This window comes from Trichosurus vulpecula, chromosome 3 (genome assembly GCF_011100635.1).
Source record: "Trichosurus vulpecula isolate mTriVul1 chromosome 3, mTriVul1.pri, whole genome shotgun sequence".
NCBI lineage: Eukaryota > Metazoa > Chordata > Mammalia > Diprotodontia > Phalangeridae > Trichosurus > Trichosurus vulpecula.
This window is the reverse complement of record NC_050575.1, coordinates 305803310-305818576: the sequence shown is the minus strand read 5'-3', so window position 1 is coordinate 305818576 and position 15267 is coordinate 305803310. Positions and strand designations below refer to the sequence as shown.

Genomic DNA, 15267 nt, shown 5'->3' with positions numbered 1-15267 from the left:
GGGATTACTATTACCCAAATTTTACAATTTTTCTGAGACAGATAGCAGTTAAGTGCACAGCATCACACAGCTAGCAAGTTATCTGAGGCCATACGTGAACTTAGGTCTTCCTGACTACACGTCCAGCATTCTATCCACTGCACCACCTAGCTTTTCTCTCATTACATTAATCTTTACAGTAAATTCCAAAGGGACAAATTGATAACATCAAATGTACTATTACAATATGCACCAATATAGAAAAGATAAAAGAGGTGGAAATATGTCAAAACTATTCATCAGTGAGATCCTACAACTGTTTAATCTCACAAGCCTATGTTGAATAAGTTCGAAAATGGTTCAAGGTATTACCTGATCTGTATTCAGGCTTCTAAGGGGGAAAAAAATCACAAAATTCAAAAATTCATAATTTACATTTCAGTCCATAGTTGAGGCAAGTTCTTCAAGTTAGCAATATCAATCAGCACAGGTGGCAATCAATTGTTGGGAAAGGATTTATATTATCAAAAATAGGACTATATGAATGGGTAAATATTGCTTAATAAGCAAAAACAGATGAAATGCAAAAAGTAACTTGTTTCCTAGGAGAGCACTTTGTTTTAGATAATTCTGACAATCATAGGTAGAAATACTTCTAATTGAAAAGTTGTTAGTTTTCCATGTAACAAACAGAAATATCTTAAATTATTTTAAATAATTTAATGATTTTAATCACTAATTGTAGGTTTCATCTATTTACTGATTTACAGTTACAAAAAGCTTAATGTACATTATGGAATTTGATCCTTACAAATGTGATGGGTAAGGCAACTATCATTTGTCTTTTAGTTCCTTGTCTATATTTAAGGTGAGACCTGAGCCAGGACTGACCCCAAGAAATAGTTCAAAGGTTGGGATAAACTTAAAGCTATTTCACATGTAAGTAATCCCTATGGATTCTGGATAAAAAAAAATAAAAAATGTTTTTTAAAATTAAAAACTTTAAAGAAGATGTGCTCCTGGAAGCCACAGTTGTGTTTATTTTTCACTTATTTCATGACTGCAACATGAGTTTCTATATACATGACTTTAAGGTTTATGAAGCTATCTTACAACCCTCTGAGGTAGATGGGTGGCAGTCATTATTCCCAGTTTATAGACAAGGAAATTGAAGTTCAAAGACATGAAATAATTTGCCCAGCCAGCACTTGGGCCCAAGTCTATGGGCCTAGATTTCACGTTCTGCGCTGCTAGTAGCTATTCAATACTGATAAGGTTATGTATTTATCACTTACAATGAAGTACTGGAGCACATGAAAACATATTAAAGGAAACATATAATAGCTGCTATAACAAAAATCACAGAAGCAATGAGGTAAGAGTTTAATTAAAAGACTTCTTCAATTTTTCATTATACATAGAATTCTTTCCAAATTTTGAGAATATATGTGAAGGAACTCTCTCAAAGGTATGTGAATATGTTTGTGTGTGTTTTATTTGCAGGTCAGAGGGTGCTGTAGATTTTTACTGTTATAAGCAACTTCTAGTGTAGAAATTACCTCCTGTAATGAAAATTAGCAACTCATCTGTAACTTAGTTTTAAAAGAGGTACCCAGGGAAAAGTGTATACACACACTTTCACCTAAGTATAAACTTGAAAAAGATTACATTAGCTTTTAGTCACAAATAGGTAAATTTCCCACAATCCCAGAAATATTAATAAATCCCATCAAAAAGGGGGAGAAGCTTAGGAGCAAATCTGGTAAGCTCCTCTTTTTAATGTTAAACTGTCATGAATTCCCATTCGATAGTACAAAAACTATTAGTATCCTTTGAGAATATATATAATGACAAAAAGTTAATAAGAAGTCAGGGATACTTTAAAAATGAATTTGTATTTTATTAATCATAACCATACCTACACATATTTTTTTAATCTACAAAATGTTTTTTACATATTTAAGTCCCATACAAATTCTATATGGAAAAATTGATCAAAAACTCTTATGGCCACAACTTCAAATCTTGATCAAACTTCTATATAAAATTCATACCCTGTTCCCTCCTAAAAACATGAGTTCAGTTTTCTCTCATTACAAATTGTATCAATGTATCTTTTTTTTCTATCCTACAATTTGTCTAACTTGACAGAGAAAAACCTAGACTATTTCCTGAAACTGTCTTGTTTCACATTTTAGGGGATATTTACCATTTCACAAATGTTAAAACGAAGGAGGAAAGGCAAGGACATTTAGATAATGCCATATTTGATACTGCTGTCATTATTTGAGGCATTTCAGTGCAATAGAATACAAAAACTAGACTCATTTAATACAGTTTAATATATTTGTTGTGAAATTCAAGTCAAAATTATCTTCACTTGACTACAATGCCACTAAACTACAAATAGTTTTAGGCTGCCTCATAATCCTTATTTATTCCTCCCTAAATTATATCACTAAAAACTGATTCTACCAACACAAAAAAATACTTGAAAATCAACACATTATTTGCCCTACTCAATGGTTTTAAATAACCTTTCCCTTTGTTCTTGACTCCATAATAGACAAGGGATTGCCATTTGGAGACAATTTAAGATTGACTTTCCAATGGTCAATGGCAAAGGTCACTCAAATACAGTATCATTCAAAAAATGTGGTATAATGAGAAAATCCACAGGCTCTGGATGTTCTATGTTCTATGTTCTATGACTTACTATGTGAATGACCTCAAACAAGTCATGGGGGCACCTCTAGGGATTGATTCCTCTTCTGAAGAGGTCTCTTTCAGCTCTAAATCCTATGATCATGAAACATGGTTGTGTGACTTTCCCCAGTGGTTTTTGGTAGCACTCAAGTAGGCTTGAAATGGTAATCCAAAGAATGCCAAGGGTTCCTCAGCATTGTGAAGGAGAAAAGAGTCTTGAATTTGGATAAGAAGCTAACTTGAAATCCTAACTCTGCTATTTACCTGTATGAGTTGGGACATGTTTGAAGGTTACTTTTCTGTAAAATGGGGGGGCCTAAGATAACCTCCACAATGCATTCCAACTCTAAATCTATGATCCAAAGATCTTCCACAAACTGACTCCAACCAAACTTTGCAACCTCATCACATTTTTTCCCAGTATCAGAGGTTCCAACCAAAATGGACAATTCATCAACATATGAACACATACATACAATGTTTGGCCTAATTTTATGTCTTTGTTTTGTACTGTTTCCCTGGAAACGGTTCAGTGCCCAGCCCACCACATTCCTGTTGAAATCCTATCCACCCTTCAAGGCCTTACTCAAATAAATGCTATTTCATCCATGAAATCTACCCTGATTCCTCTAATCCTGGAAATTCTTTCCTCAGAACTCTCATAACACTTTGTACACCTCTTATTTACTTATGTTCTACTTTGATGATGGTTTTTATAGACAGACTATGCCTTTCTCACTAAACTGAAAATTCCCTGAGGCCAGGGACCCTGAATTATCTACCTTAAGCACAGTTTCGGGTTTTGTTTTGTTCTTTTTTGCACACAATTAGCACCTAGGAGTAGTAAATATTTCGTGAAAATAAGCTTTTGGGGCCTTTTTTTTGAGGGGGGAGTAGGAATAGGAGTTATGTGACTTGCCCAGAGTCATAGAGCTAGTAAGTGTCTGAAGCCAAATTTGAACTCAGGTCCTCCTGACTAGAGTCAGTGCTCTATTCACTGCACCACCCAACTGCCCCCGAATACAAGCTTTTAAATGATAATAAAAATAATTCCTGGGAATGGTTTGTATATATTTCCACATGGCATTTCCAAGCTAAGATGTGTAAAGTGCACTTTTGCTTTCACACTGATAGTACTCGAATGGTTCTTTAATCTGAGATTGAGGAAAAATTGCTCAATACCACACTGTACTAAGCTGCTTGACTGGTAAGATGTACTATGGATGGGTTGGTTTAGAAGGGTTTGTTTACCAGTACAACAAACACAGATGACCTCTAAAGCAGTTGTCTCCAAACATTTTAGTCATATATCCTAAAATATATATTTATTTATAGATTATACATTACTACTGCTATATAAATTACAAAAGTAGAAAATTAAAATTACAAAATAAACAATAATTTATTAACAGTACCAAAAAAAATCTTTTTGCCTGGGTTAGGGGACTTAAGAAAGGTATGTCTTGTTGTGGCAAAAGGAAGGAAGAAGGCCAGGGACATGTCTGATACCAGGTGGAGAATATTTGCCTGCACATCTGTTTGCCTGAGAAGAAACATGTGCTACTGATTGCAGTAGAAGCCAACAGGTGAAAGAGAACAAAAGTGGCAGGTGATGGCTACAAGTAGACTGAATGACTGTCCTGCTTGCGATTCTAATAGTATGTTACACACACACACACACACACACACACACACTCCTTTCAAGTCCCTTACAACTCTAAATCATATACAAGGCATTGGGTAGGTACTGAGCAAAAAGTAATATACTAATGTTTATAATTCTAACAGACTATACAAGTGAACCACACATAACATATCTTTTATCAATCAAATGCACCTTAAATCACTAGCTGTTCTTTAATATATAAAGTCTTGAAGACAGTGGTAAATACTTTATACAAATAATGGTCTCTGAAATGATCTCTTTTGTAATTTCAAGTTATATTAAATGGGGGGAGGCACACTGGGATATTCTTTGCTCTTCTCTATAGGTTCAATTTTAAATGTTCAAAACTAAGAGAAAAGGCAACAGCAACAAAGTAGCTATAAGAGAACCAAAAGGAATCTACCCCTTCCTTATACTGCAAAATACACAACATAATGCAAAATTAATTCAATTGACAAACATTTTAAAAACACTTAGGGTGTTAAGAAGTTGTGCGAGGTGCAAGTGATACTAACACAAAAACAACAGAATTTCTGCCTTCAAGGAAATTATATTCTACATTATCTAATCTGTATTTACTTATTTCTACATTATCTAATCTGTATTTTTGAATAAAACAGTATCAACTCAAATGACTATTGCTAAATATGAGAAAATTCAATATAGGTCTCCACAATAAAACTTTACAGTTATTTTTAACCATTCTTAAGGGGGAAAAAAACTGGTTAGCATATTTTTACTTTAGTCTAGATCAGGGGTGGGGAACCCTGTGACCTCAAGGCCACATGTGGCCTTCTAGGTCCTCAAGTGTGGCCCTTTCACTGAACCCAAACTTCACAGAACAAATCCCCTTAATAAAAGGATTTGTTCTGTAAAACTTGGGACTCAGTCAAAAGGCCCCACCCAAGGACCTGGAAAGGCCACATGTGGCCTCAAGGCCACAGGTTCCCCACTCTTGGTCTAGATAATAACCAAGGTCATCCAGTAAACAGGTATATCATAGCAAGTAGTTTACTGTATTCCAATCCTTCTAGATCTTGAAAAAAACAAACAATACTGATATGCAAAGGAGAAAAAAAGGAAAAAGATGAGGTGAGAGCAAGGTTACAGATAGAGATGAACCTGTGGCTTTCAGACAACCCACATCATGTAATAGAAATTGTTTCCAAGTTTCCTATTACAGGGGAAGGGGACTTAGAATTCAACTCTCTGCCAGACAGCAAACATAAATAATTATTTAAAGCACAGTATTTAACATTTATGGTATTGGGAAAATAAGAAAAGTTAAGAGTATTCAAATTAGAGTCTCTTATTTAAAAGTTCTCTACATCTATCCAAAGACACTATGAGATCTAAAAACCCTCTGTGGGAAAAGGGTATCCAAAAAACAGAGTCAAATAATACCATGGCTACTAATTCTTTTTTACAAGTTAATGCTGATATCAGAGAGTCAAAGCTTAATTTCCATTTAATGACATTGTGATGTCAGGTTAAGAAGAATCCAAAAAGTCATTTTCCATACAAAAGCTACAACTGTTAGATTTCATTTTTAAATTTGAATCAAAGAATCTTTATTTTCATAAGAAAATTCACTAGAATGAATACCGAACACTGGTACAAAAATACTATAATTCGATTTAGGCACAGTACTGTTATTTGTATATTATCAAAAAGTAATGGTTTTATAGCTACTGGTCACCCAGTGCTTCTTAAACTGTGAGTCACCCCCTATATGGGGTCATGCTCCACAGTTTAAGAAGTGCTGAAGGGGTCGAGAGTGTAAAAAGTTTAGGAAGACCTGATTTGACCCAGAAGTTTCTAATAGGAGGGCCACATGCAGCCCACAATACTATCAACGCAGCCCAAACCAGATTAAAATATAACTGCGAAATAGTTAACAAAATTAGAAAATACAATAAAACATGGATAATGTTACATTTTAAAACCAAGCCAGCATATGCCCCGTAGGAATCCTTGTGTACAGATTAGTGGCCCCTGTTTCTATTTGAATCTGACACCACTGACCTAAACCAACCTCATTTTACAAATAAGGAAACTGAGAAGTGAAGTACTTGCCCAAGTTCAACCAGGTAAAAATGGCAGAGTCAGAATTCCAACCCAGGTCTTCTGATTCCAAACCCAGGATTCTTTTTACTACACCAGTTTGTCTCCAAAAAGACAATATTTTACCCTCCTATTATTCAGTAATAATCTTCCAATTTGGGGTTCTATTAGAATACAGATTCTATGCATAGAATGAATATTCAGTATATGTTCTTCTCCACATAGGTAGCTCTAAAATCCCACCTCTGAAAACAGGCTATAAAATTATGAAATCCATTTATTTTATAGCATGTCAATACCAGAGTCACAGATTCTTCATATCTCTGTGTTATTCTACCAGGTCAACAGCACAATTTTATCCGAAGAATCCAGCCAGCCCAATGCACCATTAACTAAACAAGCATCAGTCCAGAGGCAGATCTAACTCCAGATCCAGGGCTCTATCTACTGTGCCACCTAGCTGCCCAAGATGAATTAAATTCTTATTGTTTATAACTGGTAATTTTAGGAAATAAGGTTCTCAGTTTCTAAGTATAAAAAGTAGCTAGAGGGTAAAAAATATCATTTCCCCCTATTTGCAGTCAAATTTAGCTAATATTAACTATTATTTATAAGGGAATAAGTCATCTTAGTTGCCCTTTATCAATAATAGTTGACATTCACATAGTGATTTAAGGCTTGCAAAGTGCTTAAGTGTTCTTGAATGCCAAAGTACTCAAATATAAAGATTTAACCTCAACATTATCCAGTTCAAGACTTTTGCAGCAACACACACAAATGTTGTTTTAAAACCGTAATGTTAAATAATGTTACCATACCTCGATTATGGTAAAAACCATACAACTCATTTTAGAGGCTCAGTTTTAAAAATATCCTCACATAAATTTAGAAAATTCTGAAGAATATGAAATTTAAAAATAATGAGCTTTCAGCTATTATTTTCTATTTTCAGAAGATACTAACAACCTTATAAAGTAAAAAGGCCAAACACAAAATTGCACCTCAGTTCTTTTCATGGGTGGATATTAAATGCAAACAAAATTATTCTTAATAATTTCTATCTATGAATAAACATATATTAATTTTTTTAAAAGTTGGTGGAAATGTATTCATAACAATTAAGAAAATTTTAAATTAGAAAACAAGTATTTTCTTTAACCTTTTCTTTGTAAAATAATGTCATAAAATGACCGAGGTATTCATTAGTATTCTTTCAACAAACATTCATCAAACACCTACTGTGTGCAAGACAGTACTTGGCATTAAGATTATATGATGAAAACAAGACAGTGTCTGATCTCAAGAGGCTGCCAAACTTTCTGGGGAGGAAGAAAGGAGAGAGGAAGTGGATGCAACATGTACACAAATTAAATTGGGTTAAGAGTCCTCATTACTGTTTCAGCACTGTTTTTCTTTGCAGTTTTAGGAAACAGCATAAGGACATAGATTCAAATTCTAGTTCTGCCACTTACTTATGTAACCTCAGGCAAATCACTTCCTGTCTCTGGGCCTCAACTTCCAAGCCGGTAAAATAAAGAGGTTAAACTAGATGAACACCAATTCCTTTCCAGTTCTAAATTCTAGGAGGAAAAGAATGCTTCCTGGAGAAAGGAGCATCTGAGGTTGACCTTGAGGAAAATGAAAGATTTCAACAAGGGAAGATGTGGAAGAAATCTGTTAGAGGGCACACAGGCAGAATAATTCAGGAAAGAAACAGGTAGTTGTTTAATTTCACTAGGATGCAGAGTGTCTTAAGAGAGGTGATATGAAAAGAAGACTGAAACTGTTGTTTGGTTGTCTTATTTGCCAAGAGAAGGATTTTATCCAATATTTTATTTTATTTTATCTAATAGGTAACAGAGAGCCACTAAAGCAAAGTTTTTAACCATTTTTGTGTCATGGAAAGTCTATGGAACCCCTTTTTAGAAAAATGTCTTTAAATGTATAAAATAAAATCATAAAGAAAACCAGTTGTTGAAATAGTGGCTACCAAAATATTTTTTAAAAAATGTTTGGGAGCCCCAGGTTAAGAACCCCTGAACTAAAGAGTACTGATCAGCAAAATAGCCTGGTCAGACCCATACACGAATATCATTTTGGCAACTATGTAAAGGATGGCCTGAAAGAGGACAAACTGGAAGCACAGAGACCAACTTGAAGAGAATTATAATACTTTAGACAATAGTTAGGGCCAGGATAACTTCTTAACTTTTCTCCAATACAATTTTTTTGGGGGGAGGGAACTTTCATTCTTAGAGGAAACTCCTCTATTAATGCTCTGCAATCATAGCCTTAGAGAAATGCCTGAGGAACTGAGATGTTAAATGACTTGCCCAGGGACCTGTCACTAGTGTGTCGGTGGAGGACCTCCTCAGAAGCAAGATGTCTATCTTCTATGTGAAACTGCCTATTACTGAATGAATAGCTGTAATATCACCTGCTGAAAAAAAAAATCCTAATTCCTGATCATTTATACTGCAACTCTTCACTGGGGTAGAGACAGTGCAAACTATGCCCAAAGAAAGGGCTATAAAATCATGCATACCCTTTGACCCAGCAATACCACTTCTAGGTCTGTATCCCAAAGAGATCATAAAAACGGGAAAAGCACCCACATGTACAAAAATATTTATAGCAGCTCTTTTTGTGGTAGCAAAGAATTGAAAATTGATAGATGTTGGGGCAGCTAGGTGACGCAGTGAATAGAGCACCAGCCCTGGAGTCAGGAGGACCTGAGTTCAAATCCAGCCTCAGAGAGTTGACATACTTACTAGTTATGTGACCTTGGGCAAGTCACTTAACCCCAATTGCCCTGCCTTCCCCCTCAAAAAAAAAATTGATAGATGTCCATCAATTGGGGAATGGACGAACAAGTTGTGGTATATGAATGTAATGGAACACTACTATGCTATTAGAAATGATGACCAGACAGACTTCAAGACACATATGAACTGAGCAGAACCAGGAGAACACATTGACTTTGACAGACTTAGCTCTTCTCAGCAATGCAAGGATCTAAGGCAACTCCAAAAGACTCACAATAGAAAATGCTATCCACATCCAGAGAAAGAACTTTGGAGTTTGAATGCAGATGGAAACATATTATTTGTTCTCCTTTTCTTTGCTTTTGTTGTTTTGTTTCTTCTTTCTTATGGTTCCTCCCATTGGTTCTAATTCTTCTTTACTAATGTGAAAATATGTTTATGAATGTATAAGTAGAGCCTCTATCAGATTGCACACCATCTTGAGGAGAGGGGAGGAGAGGGAAGGTGAGAAAATGTAAAACTAAAAATCTTAAGGAAGTGAATGCTGAAAACTAAAAATTATTTTTTTTAAGAGAGACAATGTAAACTGTATGACTGAACATTCAACAAAATTTATTTATCACTAGGTACTATTATGTATACAAATAGGGTAACCTAAGCTATTCTTCTCCAATATTATGAAGATATACACTTGTCAAAGGAACTGGATGCTGGTAGGGGTAACCTTTTGCCCAGAAGAGGATACTGATACTGAAATGACAACAATTTTTCCAAGCCAATCCTACAGTTCTTTCACATGCCTTTTCTCACATGTTCCCAATATTTTATAATTTCAGAATGTTAATTTACATATGTTAGACTTCAATAGGGTTGCCACAAACTGCTTCTGGAAGAGGCTTGAATGGATATTAACCTTTTTGATAACTACCATTAAAAAGTGTCCTCTCAGAACTCAGAACCCAGATCACTTTTTCCAGCTTTACTGCTGAGTAAAACGAGGAACTGAGAAAATAAGAAACACAATCTGTAGGTCTGGAAAGAATAAAACCCAGAATTTTCATGATATGCTCCAACCACCTTAACCTGCCTATAATATTTTAAAAAACTAACATTTATATAGCTCTTTATGGTTTCCAAAGTACTTTAGATCACCATCACAAACAACCCTGTTAAATAGGAAGCTCATGTACTATTATTTCACTTTTTATAAAGAAAGAACCTAAGACTTGGGAAGGAATTGTCTTAAGTCACATAATTGTTAAGTAAAGATCTAGAAAAGGGGACTCCCATTCAGCGCTGTACATTATAAATGCCTTCCAACTTCACTTCTCATTACGTCCCCAAACAAACTTACACAGTCCAGACACCATTTTTATTTTCATACCACCTTAATTACAATGCCTTTCCACAGGCTTTTACCCCCAGTGTTTCTCCTTCTTACCCATTCAAATCTTTTCCTTGTTTAAGTTCCGTGTCCACCATATAGTTTTCTCTATTCCAATGTATATTCCATAAATGTATTAAATACTATGTGGAGAAGCAGCATGGCATAGAGTCCTCAAAGCCAGAAAGGCCAGAGTTCAAGTCCCACCTCCAACACATACTTGTAGCATAACCAGGTGAAAGTCACACCCTCTTGTGCTCTAGGCAGCTCTATAAGTATTTAAGTTGCAACCAAGGTTGGAAATTTTCTTAATGATAAGCAAATACACCTTCTAATTTCTCCATATCTGAAAATTTCTTCCAGTCAGCTTAGTTCAAAACTGAGAGATATCTTTGATTCCTTCTTCTACCCTTCTTCCTTTTACCCATCTCCAAAATCTACTGCGAAGTCCAATGATCACGACTGTACATCTCTGTATCTGTCCTATGTACTTCTATTCTATTTTGCATTATAGTTATTTTTACCTAACTTGAATCCCTGACTAAATCATAAGCTCCTTGAGAACAAAGAATATATATTTGTTCTTGTAACCCCCAGAGTCTTACATAGTATCTCAGATATTGTTGATACTTAATAAATATTTGTTGTTGCATACAATGAAAGGTCTAAAAATGCCAACCTAAGGAATAAGGGCATATTAGGAAATACATGTGGAATAGGAAAACTACTAAGGCAGTAGTGCAGAAGACAGAGTGGAGGCCAAGAGAATAATGCTATAACAATAGCACAGTAACAAGAGTTTCAACTGGTGGTAGTGTGGAAATGGAAAGGAAGGAATGGATTAGACAGATATTTTTAGCAACTTATGTGGAGGAAGAGGTGAGAGTCAGAGATAACTTTCAATTTTGAGTATGGGTAACAAGGACAATAGAGGTAGAAATAACTGAAGTAGGAAGGTTAAAATTGGGAAGGTCAGGGTTTGGGAGAAAAGAATAATTTCTATGAGGTCCTAGTATCATTTAGAAAAAACAGCAATTCATTTATATATTGCTTTATGGTTACCAAGTACTTTATGTACATTCTTCCCATTGATCCTTGCCACAATTCCCTGGAGTACAGTATCAAGTATTATTCCCATTTTACAGATGTAGAAACCAAGATTAAGAAAAATGTAGTGACTTACCTAATGTCACAGAGTCATCAGGTACAGGCAGCTGGTCTCTAACCTAGGTCTCCTGATTCCAATCCCAGTATTTTTTTCCCTACCATACCACATTGTCTCCTACTTAAACTCTATACCCCACAATTTAGCACCTGATGTGTAAATACAATAGGTATGAAAGAAAATTTTTATGTAAATAACTCTTTTAAAAGCATATTAACTAATTCTGCAACCTTTTCTAAATCTTAATCCTTAGTATGAATACTCAGGCATTTTAAGGAACAAAATACTCCAAGTTTTTAAATTAGTATTTGTTTTATTTTATATAAAAGTATTTACATAGTTTAAGTATCTACATTTTATTTTATATTACGCCTTCATGTCAATGCTAGAATCTCTCATTGCTGAAATGACAGACAGCATCACCTTTAACATATTTCAATTCAACAAGTCCACAGACATTTATTAAGCCCTAATACATTCCCTTTTGATCCTTTAGCAGAAGGAAAAAAAACTAGACAAGTTGATAGAATGGAAAAAAAAAATAACACTAGACCAGAAGTTAGAACATGTGAATTCAAATTTTGGCACTGCCACAACTAACTGGGAGATCTTGGACAAATCACTTAACCTTTTCAGATCATTTCCTATCTGCAAGAAAAAAAAAAGAAGCACTAGATTATAACTAAAATATCTTCTACTTCTAAAATCTTAGGTGGTGTAGTGAATAGAATACTGAAATTGGAGTCAAGGAGACCTGAATTCAAATTCTGCCTTAGATACTGGCCAAACCACTTAACTTCTCATGGGGTTGGACTCCATGGCTTCTAAGGCCACTTTCAGCTCTGAATCTATAATCCTATGGTTTCCAGTTAACTTAACTTTTTAATAGTCATAACACTGAACTCAGACTAATTTATCCAAATATGAACTATCAGAATAAGTGATCATGTCAGTATCACAAGTAGTTATATTTACATCAAATCAGAAAAGTCAGTGCAGTTCCATTTAGAGTAACCTAAAGTTCCCACTTAAACATAATTGGCACCTCAATGAGACTGTAAGAACTGCATGTTTACTTCATACATCACTGCACTGTACTGGCATTTTGGGATTATACTGGGTTATCTACATAAAAGCAAGGAGAAAGGGTGGGGGCTGGAGAGAAGAGCAATGCTTTTTGTGAAAGGAGTACTTTTCTTAACACACCTTGAACCTATGAGCAAAATACCTTTCAAAAACATAATGTGAAACACATATACTGCTATTTTCCTAAACTTAAAATGAAGTAGATAGATAATGCACAAACAGATCTTCCTACACTAAACACACCACTTGCTCTTCTCCAAGAAGAGACCTTAGACCAAGTAAAGTAACCTACTCCATTTCCTTATTTGCTTTAAGAATTGCAGAAAACATGGTTAATTCTGTCTAAGCCATATGTAATTGTGAGCATTTAAAAACTTCATAATCTTAGAGGGGAAGTATATCTATTGTCACTACAAAAAGCTCTTCTGACTACAATTCTATGCTTATATTTCTTTTCAGATTTACAAAAAAAGGGTTAATTTTTGCAGCAGTTCTCCCCACTCCGATGTCTTGTTTGCAACCTAAAATGAAAGGAAAAGGGAAAAAAGCAGAGGGAAGAGAAGCAGAACACACAAGAGGGAGAATATTACCGCCTACTTTGCTGGCTGTGAATTATTTTGAAAGACCCAAGAGGCAAGGAAAAGAGTTGACATGCAGAAGGGGAATAGGGGTTAATGACCTCAACTGGCACCATCCAGATTAATATTGGTATTTGGGGGGAGGGGGAAATTTATTTACACTGCAGTGTCTGGGAGCAAACATGGCTGCCCCTACCCCCTTTAAATCTGAACAGTCTTCACTTCCTCACAAAACCCAACAAATTATGTCCTGGCTTCTACCGATTTCCCACCCTCCACCCCCAACCCCTCGCTAGAACGTGGAAAGCAAAAACACAGCCCCCACTTCCACACAATAAAACCTATACCACCTCACTCCAGAAAGGATAAAAGCACTATCTATAACCACTAGCCTTTCTGGCCTTGACAGAAACGGCAAGGAATACACAAAAATAGGAACAAAAGGCTTTCCCTTCCTAACACTTCATCAGTCCCCAAACCCCATCATTTCCTCCCACGCTCAAGGTTTATCAATTCCTCATCGTTCACTTAATTTCCTTCCCTCTTCTCCACCCCACCTCTCCTACCCCCGCCCCCCAGATGCCAAACTCCCCATCCCTTTATGCCCACTCCCTCAATTCCTTCTCGTAACCAGCCTTCCCTCCACTTCCATTCCTTCCTCCCTCCCACGTAAGCCCTCCGACGCCTCTTCCCTTCCCCAACCTCGAATACTACTCGCCAAGGCCCCTCCATTTCCCTGCTCTCCCCTCTATTTTTCCTTCCCCCCTTCCCCCAACCTTCTCCCTCTCCCCGCCCCCATCCCACCTCCTCTCCCCTGGCCCGGCCCAGCCCAGCCCCACTCGACCTCCTCTCCCCATCCTCCCGCTCCCAGCCCCCACCAACAGCCTCCAAGCCAATCCGCTCCTCCCCAAGGGCTTCTCCTCTCTGTTTCTTTCCCTTTCTCCCTTCCCCGCCCCCCCCCTCCCCAGCCCCACTCGGGGTCAGCCAGCCCCGGTGGGTGTGGGCGTGGGTGGGTGCCCGCCCCGCCTCGCACGCGGCGCCACTTTACCTTCAGTCTGTTCCATTCTAACCCCCCGGCCGTGTCAGTACGATCACAGGAGAGACACGGGGGCCCGGAGGGGGGCCGGAGCGCGGGGCACAGCCGAGGCCGAGGGGGGAGGAGTCGGATCCAGGCCAGGCCGCATGAATCCCCGGCCTAAATTTCCTCCACGCCGGGTGCCGCTGCCATCGCGGCCCGAACCGTGGGGCCGCGGCCCGGACGGGAGTGGGGGAGGGGCAGAGGAGCTGCGGGAGGGGAGGGGGAAGGGAGGGGGAGGAAAGAGGGGGGGGTGGGGTGGCTGCGCAGCCGCTGCTGCCGAAGAAGAGCCCCGGGCGAGCGGCGGCGCTGGCGGCGGCTGCAGAGGGTCTCGGGGACTTGCTCGCTCGCTTTCTCTCTCTCCCGCCGCGGTCTTCTTCTACGCCCCCCCGTCCTGGTCGTCTTCTTCGCCTTCGCCGTCGTCGTCGTCGTTAGCTCGCTCGCTAGCTCGCTCCCGCCGCCGCCGCCGCCGCGCACAAAGCACCCCCCACTTCTCTCGGGCAACGCCGCCACCGCCGCCAAATCCTCACGCGTTCATTGGCCGAGGGGTGCGATGCCTATTGGGAAGTGTAGTTCATAATGGGGTGGGAGGGAAGGAAAGAGAGAGGGAAAAAAAGGAGGAAGAGGCGAGTAGAGAGGGATGGGGTGGGGTGGGGAGTGGGGAGGAGAGAGAAAAAGAAGCGTGTGAGGTTGTGAAGGGAGGGAGTAAACGGGTAACGGGGCAGAACATGAAGATGTGAGATGAGGGCTACAAGCGAGAGAGAGGAGTGATGTAAGAGAGGAGGCAGAAAATAAAAAC

General features: G+C 38.0%; 1 protein-coding gene across 2 annotated transcripts in view; it reads right to left on the bottom strand.

The window, feature by feature from the left end:
* The window catches only part of NSD3 (nuclear receptor binding SET domain protein 3), a 138927-nt gene extending 123942 nt beyond the window's left edge, over positions 1–14985 (bottom strand). For both annotated transcript variants that reach the window (XM_036749071.1, XM_036749072.1), the window contains exon 1: positions 14442–14985. The gene's annotated coding sequence lies outside the window, so the exon portion shown is untranslated. The remainder of the gene's footprint in view (positions 1–14441) is intronic.
* Between the last annotated feature and the right edge of the window lie 282 nt (positions 14986–15267).